The 12,965-nt window shown below is 35.7% G+C and overlaps 1 protein-coding gene across 4 annotated transcripts in view; it reads left to right on the forward strand.

Moving 5' to 3' along the window:
* Eif4g3 (eukaryotic translation initiation factor 4 gamma 3) overlaps positions 1 to 12,965 on the forward strand; it is a 294,828-nt gene that overhangs the window by 57,020 nt on the left and 224,843 nt on the right. Inside the window, exon 1 of one of the 4 annotated variants that reach the window (XM_058571092.1) lies at positions 6,382 to 6,573. The exons of the other annotated variants lie outside the window; for them this stretch is intronic. The gene's annotated coding sequence lies outside the window, so the exon portion shown is untranslated. Of the gene's footprint in view, positions 1 to 6,381; positions 6,574 to 12,965 lie in introns of those variants that run through there. 4 annotated transcript variants of the gene reach the window in all.

The following is a 12,965-nucleotide window of genomic DNA, read 5'->3' on the forward strand; positions in this document are numbered from 1 at the left end:
CTTGCTGGCTCTGGTGGCTCATGCCTGTTATTACAGTAGCTCGGGAGGCTGAGGCAGGATGATTTTAAGTTTAAAGCCAGTCTTGGCAACTTAGCAGTACCTAAGCAACCTAGTGAGACTCTGTCTCAAAATAAAAAAAATGAAAAGAAAGGCTGGGGATGTGGCTTAGTGGTTAAATGCACTTGCTGAAATTCTTGGTAAACTCCCACCCCCCAAACAAAAACCCTCTCCATCTAGGCTTGGTGGCACATGCTTGTTATGTATCTACTCAGGAGGCTGAGGCAGCAGAATTGAATGCTCAAGACCAGTCTGGGCAACTTAACAAACCTCTGTCTTAAAAATTAAAAATAGACAGGGCTGGGATGTTGGTCAATGGTAGAGTGCCACTGTGTTCAATCTTTAGTACCAAAATACATAAATAAAATATCAGTTGTTGTGTCTTTTATATTCCAAGGAAGTATGCATCCTACCTAATCTTCATAATAAGTCTGTGAGACAAATTATTACCATTTTATGAAGAAACAGCTTTGGCAAAAGGTTAAGTAGTTGCCAGTTTAGGAAGTAAAGAGATCAAAATTAAAAGTCAGCTCTTATTTTTCTTTAAAGCAAATACTTTACATTTAGTCTGTTACTTTCAAGCAACATAGAGTCAGCACTTCTTTCTCGTAATTTGTTTTCCTTCCCCCCCTTTTTTCTGCATACTTAGAGGTCCCTCTCTTAACGTGGGTCCTCTGGGTTGTCATGTCTTTTTTATCTGACTGGTCTGTGGTAATGAGGCAGCTGGTGAGGCTTCTCAGGCAGGATTTTCAAATAGGACTTAGATGTTGGAGACAGCATCTGTACTCTATTAGGAGATGCTTGGTCTGGTTTTGGTGCCACATCCCTTTTTTTCCCAGTCTTCACATGAGGGAGTGGTCCTTTGGATCATTCAGACCAAGACTTAGCTTGGCAGAGTAATCCTTACCCTAAAAACTTTTAAAACTTAAAAAGAGAAGCTGGCAGCTTTGGGTTCTAATTAAGTTTGAAACTAATTTACTTCTGTTAATTCTTCAATAAGGGACATGCTAAAAAAATCTGTGATCTAACTGGAGAAAAAAAACATTAGATTTAGAAATAATGATGAAACAGTATCTGAATAGTGTTCTCTCATCTAAGATACTATTTATTAAATACCTACTATGTATATACTATATAAATACCTTCTAGCTTCTCTATAATCATTTAATCTATTTTAAAAAATATTTATTTTTTAGTTATAGGTGGACACAATATCTTTATTTTACATTTATGTGGTGCTGAGGATCAAACCCAGTGCCTCATGCACTTGAGGCAAGCACTGTACCTCTGAGCTACAACCCCAGCTCTCATTTAATCTTTACAGCAGTTCTTGGTGTCATTAATTTCTGTCTTTTTTATTATTAATAAATAGAATAACTGAGGCTAAGTGAAGGAAAGGAAAATGTGATCGTTTACAAACTAGGACAACCAGGAATCCTATCCAGGTAGTAGTTTGGAGTTGAAGGGATTAAAGTTAAAAAAATGAAGGAAAGACATTTCAGATAGGAGTTGTATGAGCAAACAAACAGGAAAGTGCCTGGTGTTTTCTATTTGAGAATTTTTGTTTTAGGGAGTTCAATAGGAGGGATCTCAAGTAATTGTGGCAGTTGAATCACAGGGTTTGAATTGCAGGTAATTTGGGGAGCTATTGTTTATTGATGACCACAGTGTGTTCAGAAAGATTGGTCTAAGAATGTACAGTGTGAATGGAAGATGAAGAGATACCAATTGGGAAAACCCAAGTAGCTACTGCAAATAGAGGCTACAAGACGAGAAATGAAGATCTGAATATGGGTTGCAAAGTTGGCCTTGGGAAAGGGAAGATGAGGATGGCTTCTAGACAAATTGTAAAAGTGGTATAAAGAGGAAATTGAATGAATTTTTGGGTTATAATTGTACACCTGGCAATTAGCTTGCATGTTAATATTTGCATAGTTGCTGAGTTAGGCTGGAGATGATATAAGTATATACACATGCACATCTGTATATATATGTGGACATATTTTATATATATATATACATACATATATATATATGTATACATACATACATACATACATACATATATATATACATACATACATACACACGTGTGTGTGTTGTATCCCCCTCTCCCATACTGAGGATTGAGCCCTGGGTCTCTCTATAACTGATCTATATCCCCAGTCCTTTACAGATTTTATTTTGGGATAGCATCTCACTGATTTGCTGTGGTTAGCTTTGAGTTTGTAATCCTCTTGTCTCAGCCTTCCAAAGTTACCACATCCAGCTAATTTGATCATTTTTAACCAGTAGGATTCTTTATTATTAAAATGCAATACAGGTTATTGATACTTAACACCTTGGTTTTGGATAGGGTCTTTATGATTCTCTATGGAGGTTATTGATAATAATGTACTTGGTTTGGCTGTGGTGCAAAAATAGAAATTGATTAATAGAGCTGGGCGTGGTAGAGCATGCCTATAGTCCCAGCGCTCGGGAGGCTGAGGCAGGAGGATCATGAGTTCAAAGCCAGCTTTGGCAAAAGTGGGTGCTAAGCAATTCAGTGAGACCCTGTCTCTAAATAAAATACAAATTAGGACTGGGGATGTGGCTTAGTGGTCGAGTGCCCCTGATTTCAAACCTTGGTACAACCCCCCCAGCCCCCCCAAAAAGAAATTGACTAACAGAAAGTGATTGGGATGTTTAATACACATTGATATACTGGTGTGGGGGATAGTTCGAAAGCTGCATAGAGTCAAAATTATTTTTTAAAGAAGTTATGTTGAGGGCTCAGTGGTAGAGCACTTTTCTAATGTTTGAGGCGCTGGGTTTGATCCTGAGCACCACATAAAAATCAATAAGTAAAATAAAAGCATTGTGTTCATCTACAACAAAAATATATACAAAATTCATATTGGAACTACTATGGAAATCAATATGTAAGTTCCTCAAAAGACAAGGCATGGAACCACTATATGACTCTGCTGTATCTATCCTAAAGAATTAAAGTAATCAGGGCTGGGGATATGGCTCAAGTAATAGCGTGCTCTCCTGGCATGTGTGAGGCACTGGGTTCGATCCTCAGCACCACATAAAGATAAAATAAAGATATTGTGTCCACCTAAAGCTTAAGAAAAAAAAAGAAAGTAATCATAGTATTACAATACATGCATGCTCCTGTTTATAGCAGCTCAGTTCACAATAACCAAATGATGGAATTAGTCTAGGTGTCCATCAGGGGATGAATGGATCAAGAAAACGTGGTATATGTACATGATGGAGTTTTATTTAGCTATGAAGAAAAATGAAATTATGTAATTTGCAGGAAAATGGTTGGAACTTGAATGTTATGGCAAGTGAAATAAACCAAACTCACAATGGGTTTGTTTTCTCTCATATGTGGAAGCAAGAGAGGAAGAAAGAAAAGTGGGGTAGGGGAATCTTAAAAAAATTGAAGGGAGTTTGGTAGAATAGAGGAAAAGGATAGAGACACAGAGGAAATTCTGGAGAATGGTATTGGCTGAATTATATTGTGTGCATGTATAAATATGTGACAATACATCCCACCATATGTACGAATGTGGAGAAAAAAAAGTCATGAAACACATCATGCTGTGTTTCAATAAGTGTAGCACCGTCCAGTTTTTTATGATTCTTCCCTGAGAACAGGCTAGTTCACTGTTATTCAGGGGAAATGTTATATAATAAATTAGGTACTTGACATTATATTCATATCTATGATCTTGAGAACCAAAGAAATTAGTTTGAATCTCAAGTTTCATGCTACCTCTAGCATATGTTCTTGTATAGTACTGTTCACCTATTCCTCTATCTGCCTTTCTCTTGGCATGGTTGAATTTATTTAAATACAGTAATGATGTGACTCTGTATAACCTGCATCTACACATTCCACTTTGTATTTACATAATCAGAACCTAAATGACATTACTAATTTCCAGGTTATCAATTCTAAAAGCAGTGTTTCTTTTTATATTATTTAAACAGATTAAATTTGCATTAAAAACTAATTTGTCACTTTTGCATAATGAGTCTTGAACCTGTTTTCTCCTCCTCCTTGTTAAGCCAAATAGTAACTACTGTAATGAATAGGTGTGTTTGGAGCAGATCTTAAATTAGACACTTTATATTTTAGTAAGTGAAAATTAATGTTTCTGTTAACTTAGTAATTTGTAACTGTATGATAAAAATTTCAAGCTGGACAAGAGTGTACACAGTGAAAAGTGAGTCTTGGTTCAATAGTATATATCTCAGAGATAGTCATTGTTGTTTCTTACCTATTCTTTTTGAAATCTTTTGTGTACGTGCATGTGTAACATAAAGTTCTATAAATATTTGAAATATACAAAGCCATCACATTTACTTTATATTGCTAGGTTCCAAAGCAGCTGTAGAAATTGTTCCCAGCTCTTCATTGCACCTGGTGGTAAATTTTCATGGAGGTTATAGATTTTGACCCTGGTTTTATGGTTTCTGTGGTGTGTAACCTAGGCTAGCCGAATCTCAACATTTGTCTTTTTTTTTTTTTTTTTCTTTCTTGGTACTTGGGATTGAATTTAGGAACTCACTTATGCTACCATCCTTAGCCCTTTTTATTTTGAGACGGATTCTTGCTAAGTTGCACTGTCTGGCTTTGAACTTGTGATACTCCAGACTCAACTTCCCAAATAGCTGGGATTACAGGAATGTGTCATCATATCCTGTTAGCTTTTGCCTTTTAATATTTTTTCCAGTGGTAGGACATAATACCTTCATGTTATTTATTTATGGGGTGTTGAGGATCAAACCCAGTGTCCCATGCTTTCAAAGCAAGCACGCTACCACTGAGCCACAACCCCAGCTCTTTTATATAGTATTTTTTGAATTTCGTGCAACTTTTTCTCTTAAGGGAGAAACTGTATATAACCTAGTTAAACAGGCATAGGTAATAAATATTGTGCTTAAACATTTTTATAAAATTTTTGTGAGGCAGGAGGATTGCAAGTTTGTGGATAGTCTTGACAACTTAACTAACTAGTCCTTGTTTCAAAATGAATAAAAAGGACTTGGCTTATAGCTCAGTGGTGGAGGGACTTCCATGGCATTTGCAAGGCCTTTGGTTCAGCCCTTAGGACTGAAAAACAATGGAAGGAAGGAAAGAACAAGAGATATTTGATGTTTGATACTAGAACAGAAAGTATCTAGAATGCTTACTTGGTTCAGTCATAAAGCTTGGTGGGAGGCCAGCTCTCCCTTTGTCTGAGTTTTACTAGAATCTTCATGTTGACAGCCCAGGATACTGAGAGAGAGATGGCAGAATCAAAGCAGCTTTCATGGTTATATGCTCATAACCTAATGGTATTGTTTGATTTGAAGCATTATGAACTTTAGGAAACATTTAGAATCTTTTTTGGGACCAATACTGGGGATTTGAACTCAGGGGCGCTTTACCACAGCCCTTTCATATTTTATTTTGAGATAGGGTCTCAGTAAGTTACTTGAGGGCCTTGGTAAATTTTTGAGGCTGGCCTTGAACTTGTGATCCTCCTATCTCAGCCTCATGAGCAGCTAGGATTATAGGCATGTCACTGTGCCTTAGAAGTTTTATATGCTTATCTGTGCTTGAATATTTCATAACAAAATATATTAGAGATATCAGAGATAGTCATTGTTGTCAATGACTTACGTTTTTTTTTTTAATAATGTCAACTGATCTTTTTTTGCTAAGCTGTAGTATTACATTTGTGTGGAGGAAGAAGAGTTAAATCAGTTAAGTGCTGGGAGTTAGAATGTAGGTAACCTTGAATTTACATTTAGAATGCCATCTTTAAAAGTGACATTTGAGTGTTTTAGCATTTTTAGACTATTAAATTGGAACATGATACTGAATATGATTATATTATACGTGGATTTTTGGAAGAAAGTCATCTTGACTATGTTCATTCTACATAAGAACTTGATAATGCTGAAACACTTTCTATTCAGGGCTGTTTTTTAATTCCTTTCAGAGTTTGTTGTTTGAAAGAAATGCAGCTGACTGTTGTAAGAAAGAAAACATCTTTCTGGGAATTGGGTGTATCTACAAAGAGAAAGGAAAACACAGTTTTTCCATATCTCAGAATAGCCAAATAAAATACCATTGACTTCCTATGAACCTGCATCCTAAGAAATCATGTTTGAAGTTCCATTTGTGGGATTTTTTTTTCCCCCTCAGTAAGGACATTTTAATTGAAGATTGGAAGTAAATTATAAATGATGTAAAGTTTATATTCTCCTTGTTGATGCTATTTTAATCAAAAGTTAAAAATAGCTTAATTTTTTGCTTGTGATTGAAAATTGACTTCTGTTATCATATTTGTTCATTGCGTCAGTAGAGGACCTGCTGTGAGATGTACTTGCAGAATGCTTTTCAACTGTTGTGGGCTGTGCGTTTGCAAGTAGATGGAGTAATCTAAAATGTTTGGGTTCTACTTTGATCTCATTAAGAATGATGACTACAGAAAGAAGGAAGAGGATTACATTTTCTGAGTGGTCATGGTTAGTATCTTATATTGTTATTTCTATTTATCACATCATTGATTTAAAGATGAAAAAATTAGATTTAACAAAAAAATTTTAATGGGGTAGGGACTTTTGGAGAAAATTTTGGTCAAAAGGAATTTGACTTTCCCATAATTCTCCTTGAGAGCTAGCCTGGTGGGAAAAGTATCTTCAATAATATAGGTCTTTTGGTATGAGACGGTTAGGTGAATTAGTTTGACTAATGATACTGGCTATGCAGATATAAATAAGAGAAGCAGTTTTGTCTAACTGATGTCTCTCCGTATAAACTTCTTTGGGGTTGAGCTCTGTTGCTATTCTGCATCTACTAAGCTGCTCACCTTGGGAAGAGCTGTTAAATCAGAATTGACACATTTGATAGCAGAAGGAAATGCTTTCAAGAAATGAATAAATATCTGTTTCAGATTCACTATCCCATGTGTCAAAGATCAGACTGTGTCTTTGATAATTTTGTCAGTATGGAACAGACAGCATTTTTTTGGCTTTTGTGTTTGTATGTTGTGGTATGTGTCAGATGCTTCCAAAGGTGTACTTTTCCTCACCACACCTTTCATTCTAGCTTTTCTAAGGTCTAAATTAGGAGAGCTCTTGGTGCTTTAGGGAATTACTTAGCTGGAACCTAGGAGGTGCATCCTTGAAGGCCTTGCCCTCTGGATAGTCTAGAGAAAGGAAAAGTCATGATCTTTTTATAGTAAAGTGCTTTATATAATTAGCATCATCACAAGCCTTATTTTATTTAGTGATTCTGCGTTCTTATAAAATTGTGGTGAGGAAACAGGTTTGAGGAGGTTAGTTAATTTCCCAAGGTAATCTAGCTAGTAAATGATGAATCTGGTATTCAGGTTTTTGTCTTTCCTGACTCTGAAGTCCATACTCTTCCTAGAAGGTCCTTGTTTGACAGTAGTTAGAAATGTACAACATAGTCTACAAGTAAATCAAATAGTTCATTTTGTCCTAAAATACGTTTTATGTTTATATTCAGTGACATATTAAGGAGTTTATTGCTTATGGTATTAAATTTTCATTGCCTGATTTAATAGGAGCCTGAAAGTTCTTGTCCTGAACCCTTTTTCCTGAAAGATAACACCCCAAGATTGATTCAAAAATTAACTTCTATTGGCATGTTATGCGGAATTTGAGAGAAAAATTCCAGTGTTTAGGTATAGATTGTTTGCTAATAGTAAGGAAGAAAAAAAAATGTGTACCAGCCGGGTGCAGTGGCGCCTGCCTGTAATCCCAGCGACTCCGGAGGCTGAGACAGGAGGATTGAGATTCAAAGTCAGCCTCAGCAATGGCAAGGCACTAAGCAACTCAGTGAAACCCTGTCTCTAAATAAAATAATGGGTCTGGGGATGTGGCTCACTGGTCGAGTGCCCCTGAGTTCAATCCCTGGTACCGAAAAAAAAAAGAAATGTGCACCATACATAGCAGTGAATAATAATATTTTGAAAAAGTTCTCTTAAATTACTGTATACAAGTGACACACCTAATTCTAGCTACTCAGAATGCTGAAACAGGAGGATCACAAGTTTGAAGCCAATCTGGGCAACTTACTGAGATTCTCTAAATAAGACAAATTTTAAAAGGGGCTAGGATGTAGCTCAGTGCTGGCCTAACGTTTGCAAAGCTCTGGGTTCACCTGGCATGGTGGCACGCACCTATAATCCCAATGGCTCAGGAATCTGAGGCAGGTTTGGGAGTCAAAGCCGCCTTAGCAACTGAGCAATTCAGTGACACCCTGTTCCTAAATAAAATACAAAAAAGGGCTGGGAATGTGGCTCAGTGGTGAAGTCTCTCTGGGTTCAATCCCCAGTGCCCAAAACAAGATAAAAACCACAGACAAAACAAAAAGCTCTGGGTTCAATGCCCAGTACTATAAGAAAAAAGACAGTCTACTGAATTCATTTAAATCTTGACATGAGGACTCCCTCTGGAGAATTGAGTAGATTTGAATATGAATTTGATTTGCTTCATTAGCAAATATTCATTTTAAGAAATAAAAATAAGATGGGTTTTTTTTTTTTTTTGGTAACTTTACATTTTAAAATTTCTACTTTAATATTTATTATAATTTGTGTTGAAATCGGCCACACAATTTTTGTTTCAATGTTGTATTAAACTTTAAGGTTACAGTATTACAGGAACTGGGTACATACACAAGGGCACTTCTCCTTACATCAAGTACTGGAAATTATGTAAATGATGTTTCTCTTTTAACTCTGGTCACCAGGAAGCTCAGAGCCTAATTGATATTCATTATTTGTATTACTGTGAGAATTTGTAGCCTGCTAGTTTTTACTTTCATTGTAGTACTCTATTATATATGTCCTTTCTAAGTCAGTTTAAATCTGTTGTGGAAAAAAACAAAACATCATAAAATAAAATAATGAAAAAATAAACTCTCCCATGACCAGGGAAGAAACAAATAAAAAAGACAATAAAAAATCTTGTAGTTTAATAAAAGAAGATAAATTTTTTTAACATGTTAATATGTTGTAGTTTATTTAAGCCTTTGTTTTTAGAAATTATTAATACAATTAAGTATTCACTTTACTAAACTTTACTGTTTCCTACACTGGAAGATTGTAATGGAATAAGAAAACCGACAGCCCCTATATCTGCCTTTCTCTCCCACTCCACCCTAATAGTGGCCAGTGAAATAGACAATGGTAGAAGTAGTCATTTGTGTTTACATATGTTAAGAGAAGTTTTCTTGGTATCTACATTTTAATTTTTTTTTTTTTAATTTTTATGTTTGTGTCAGGGTCTCACTGTGTTGCTTAGGGCCTTGTTAAGTAGCTGAGGCTGGCTTTGAACTCCTGATCTCCTGCCTCAGCCTGTTGATCTGCTGGGATTACAGGTGTGTGCCACCTTGTCTGGCAAGAGGTTTCTTTAATAACATATGCTTATATTTACTTTAGGAGTGCATCTCTTTACAAGATGTTCAATGTGATTAAATAATAGGAAGATCTGAGCCTTTGTCTTTATACTTATAGTTAAGAGTAGAATTATTTTCATATTTTGTGATTTTTTTTTTTTTTTTTTTAAGATAGGAATGTCATGCTTTTGGTACTTGGTGTTTGGCTGTGGTAGTGCTCCCTCCCCACCCACCTCAATCATTTGTTTGACCTTTTATCCAGCTTTAAGGATTATGTTAGGGCTGGGGATGTGGCTCAAGCGGTAGCGCGATTGCCTGGCATGCGTGCGGCCCGTTTTCGATCCTCAGCACCACATGCAAAACAAAGATGTTGTGTCCGCCGAGAACTAAAAAATAAATATTAAAAAAAAAAAAAGGATTATGTTAACCTCTTCTTTACTCACCTGCCTACTTCAGGAGTGACAGTGAACATTGATGCCCTAAATCTGAGACACAAGTAACTTTCTACAGCTGTATATATCTGATTAAAATTGAGCATAACTATTGTTAAGTAATTTCTTAGTTAAATAGAAATTAGCTCCTCTTCCTTTAAAAAATATTATTGTAACTTTTATGAATAGCCATGACAATGCTTATGATATCACTTGTTTTTGTACCAAAACTATACATTTGAGAAACCTATTAACTGTGTGGCTGTGTTTTGAAGTTCTCTGCTCTGGAGGCCTGGATATATATCTTATCCAACAAAACCTGTGAATTTACATTCTAGGCCATTTTAAAAAGTAAAACTTTTAAGATAATTTCAGTGGCTCAGGAGTCATGATAGCTAACTTTTTTTTTTTTTTTTTTTTTAATGAACCCAGGGAGGCTCTATCACTAAACTACATCCATAGCCCTGTTTATTTATTTATTTATTTTTCGAGACAGGGCCTTGCTAAGTCATTTTTCTATTTACCTATTTACTGGCTTGAACCTTGTGATGCATCTGCTTCAGCCTCCATGTCAGTGGAATTACAGGTGTTTGCCTTCACATCCTACTGGAAGCTAACATTTATTGAGGGTTATTACATTACCAGGCACTGCTACATTCCTTAATATAGTGTTTTTTGTTTTTTTAAATGCTGAAGAGATTTTTACCAATTTGTTGGATAGGGTATAACTGCTCATGTAGTCTTAAAATTGGTTCTCTTGCTTTCTGGAGTGCTGACAGATCAGTTACCCCGTCTCCATGTATCAGCAGCAGTGTAAAGGGAGTGGAAAGGCCACATAGTGATGTATTCCTTGGACCGCCCCCCACCAGTCTAGTGTCTGGTGGTGTTCCTCCCGCATCTGCCACTGCTGTGCAGAGTGCTTTGCTTTGCTGAATCCTCCTTTGCTTTCTTTTTAATGTGGGTTGTTTGCTTTTTGTTTTTGTTATCAGGGATTGAACCCAGGGGACCTTAACCACTTAGACACATCTTGTTATTTTTTTAAAAAAATATTTATTATTTAGTTGTACGTGGACATACAATATCTTTATTTCATTTTTATGTGGTGCTGAGGATTGAACCTAGTGCCTCACACATTCTAGGTGAGCACTCTACCATTGAGCCACAACCCCAGCCCCATACCATCATTTTTTATATTTTTATTTGAGACAGTGTCTCACCAAATTGCTTAGGGCCTTCATAATATTGCTGAGGCCGGCTTTGAACCTGTGATCCTCCTGCCTCAGCCTCTGGAATTGCTGGGATTATATATGTGTACTACTATGCCTGGCAAATTGTAGTCATTTCAGTTGCTTTTCTCATACAAAATTTCTTGACTGGGGGCTACATTCAAGGCAAGGCAAAGCCTATAGAAAAAAGGAGGACAAAACCAGATCAACACCCCCCGACTCCACCAAAAAAAAAAAAAAAAAAGATACTACAGTCATGCCCCTTGTTGGACACTGGCCAATATAACTTTGTTCCACAGTATCCATTTCTGGTGTACTTTTCAGAGTCCCCATGCATATTGTTTTATATATATAGTTTTCAGTTGTGAGAGAAAGAGACTGTATTATTTGGGGCTTATTCAATATTAGCTTGATCAAAAGCCTTCATTCTTAAAATCATTTTCCTTGTGTTGTTTTTGGGCAGCATAACCATGTACAACTAATGACATTCTTGCGTTGCTTTTTAGGCCTTATAATTCAATTATTAGTTTAATTGGGCTTCATTTTCTGTTGTCTCAATTTTCTCAAGATTCTGTTTTTTTTCACTTGCAATTTATGGCTCTATCTATCTATCTATCTATCTTACAAATTGTAACTTTAGCAGATGGCTAATCTCTCAAATTTTTTTCTGACCAGTTATGTGCAGGGGTATACCTTACTCTAGCACCCTTTGTATATAAACTACAAATTATCTAATTTCAACCAGTATTAATGATATCTTTTGGGTCAATATAATAAATCAAATTAGGTGAAATTTGCAATTGATCAGTTAGCTATACTCAAAATGGGGTTTATTTCTTGGATTTCAAATGGGAAAGACTACTGGGAATCTTAAATTGGAAAATTAAGCATAGGATTAGATTCAAAATGAAATGGATCAAAATCAGCATGATGAAATTAAATAAGCTTAGAAGGAATCCCAGTGATTTGGGAGGCTGAAACAGGAGGATCACAAGTTCAAAGCCAGCTTTAGCAATTTACCAAATTTGCCCCCCAAACCCCCAAAAGAATTCACAGTAATTTTTTTCTAGAGTAATTTTTATAGCTATTGAATTAATTGTGATTCTTCATTTTGTAATTGTACATATTTATTGGGTACATTTTTAAAATTTAATATGTGTGTAGATATAATGAGTAAATCAGGATAATCAGCATCTTCATAAACATTTGTCATTTCTCTGTGTTGGAAACCTTTGACTTCTTCTCTGCTCATTGTTGGCTTTTTTTTTTTTTTTGTACCAAGGATTGAACCCAGGGGTGCTTAACCACTGAGCTGCCTTGGCGATATCTTTTTTTTTTTTTTTTAATTTTTTATTTTTTAGTTTTAGGAGGACACAATATCTTTTTTATTTTTACGTGGTGCTGAGAATTGAACCCAGTGCCTCACGTGTGCTAGGCAAACGCGCTACCACTTGAGCCACATTCCCAGCCCTGGTGATGTCTTATGAAATAAAAAGTTTTTTAATTTTGGCAAAATACAGTTTCTCTCTCTCTCTCTCTCTCTCTCTCTCTCTTTTTATAGGCTTTAATGGAAGCTTCAGTTTCTACTTCAACTTAGACAATGTTTAAGTGATAGACTTTATTTTCTATTCAAGCCTTTGAAGTTAACAATTTCTCTAATTTATTTATTTATTTATGGTTGTTACTACTTTTGGTATCATACCTAATTGCCAAATCCCAGGTAATGCAGATCTGTGTTTACTTCAAAGAATTTATTGTTTTAGCCTCTGCATTTAGGTGTTTAATCTGTTTAAAGTTAATTTTTTTTATTGGTTGTTCAAAACATTACAAAGC

This window comes from Marmota monax, unplaced genomic scaffold (genome assembly GCF_021218885.2).
Source record: "Marmota monax isolate L192 unplaced genomic scaffold, Marmota_monax_Labrador192_F-V1.1 WCK01_AAM20220418_F8-fsc00008, whole genome shotgun sequence".
Lineage (NCBI taxonomy): Eukaryota > Metazoa > Chordata > Mammalia > Rodentia > Sciuridae > Marmota > Marmota monax.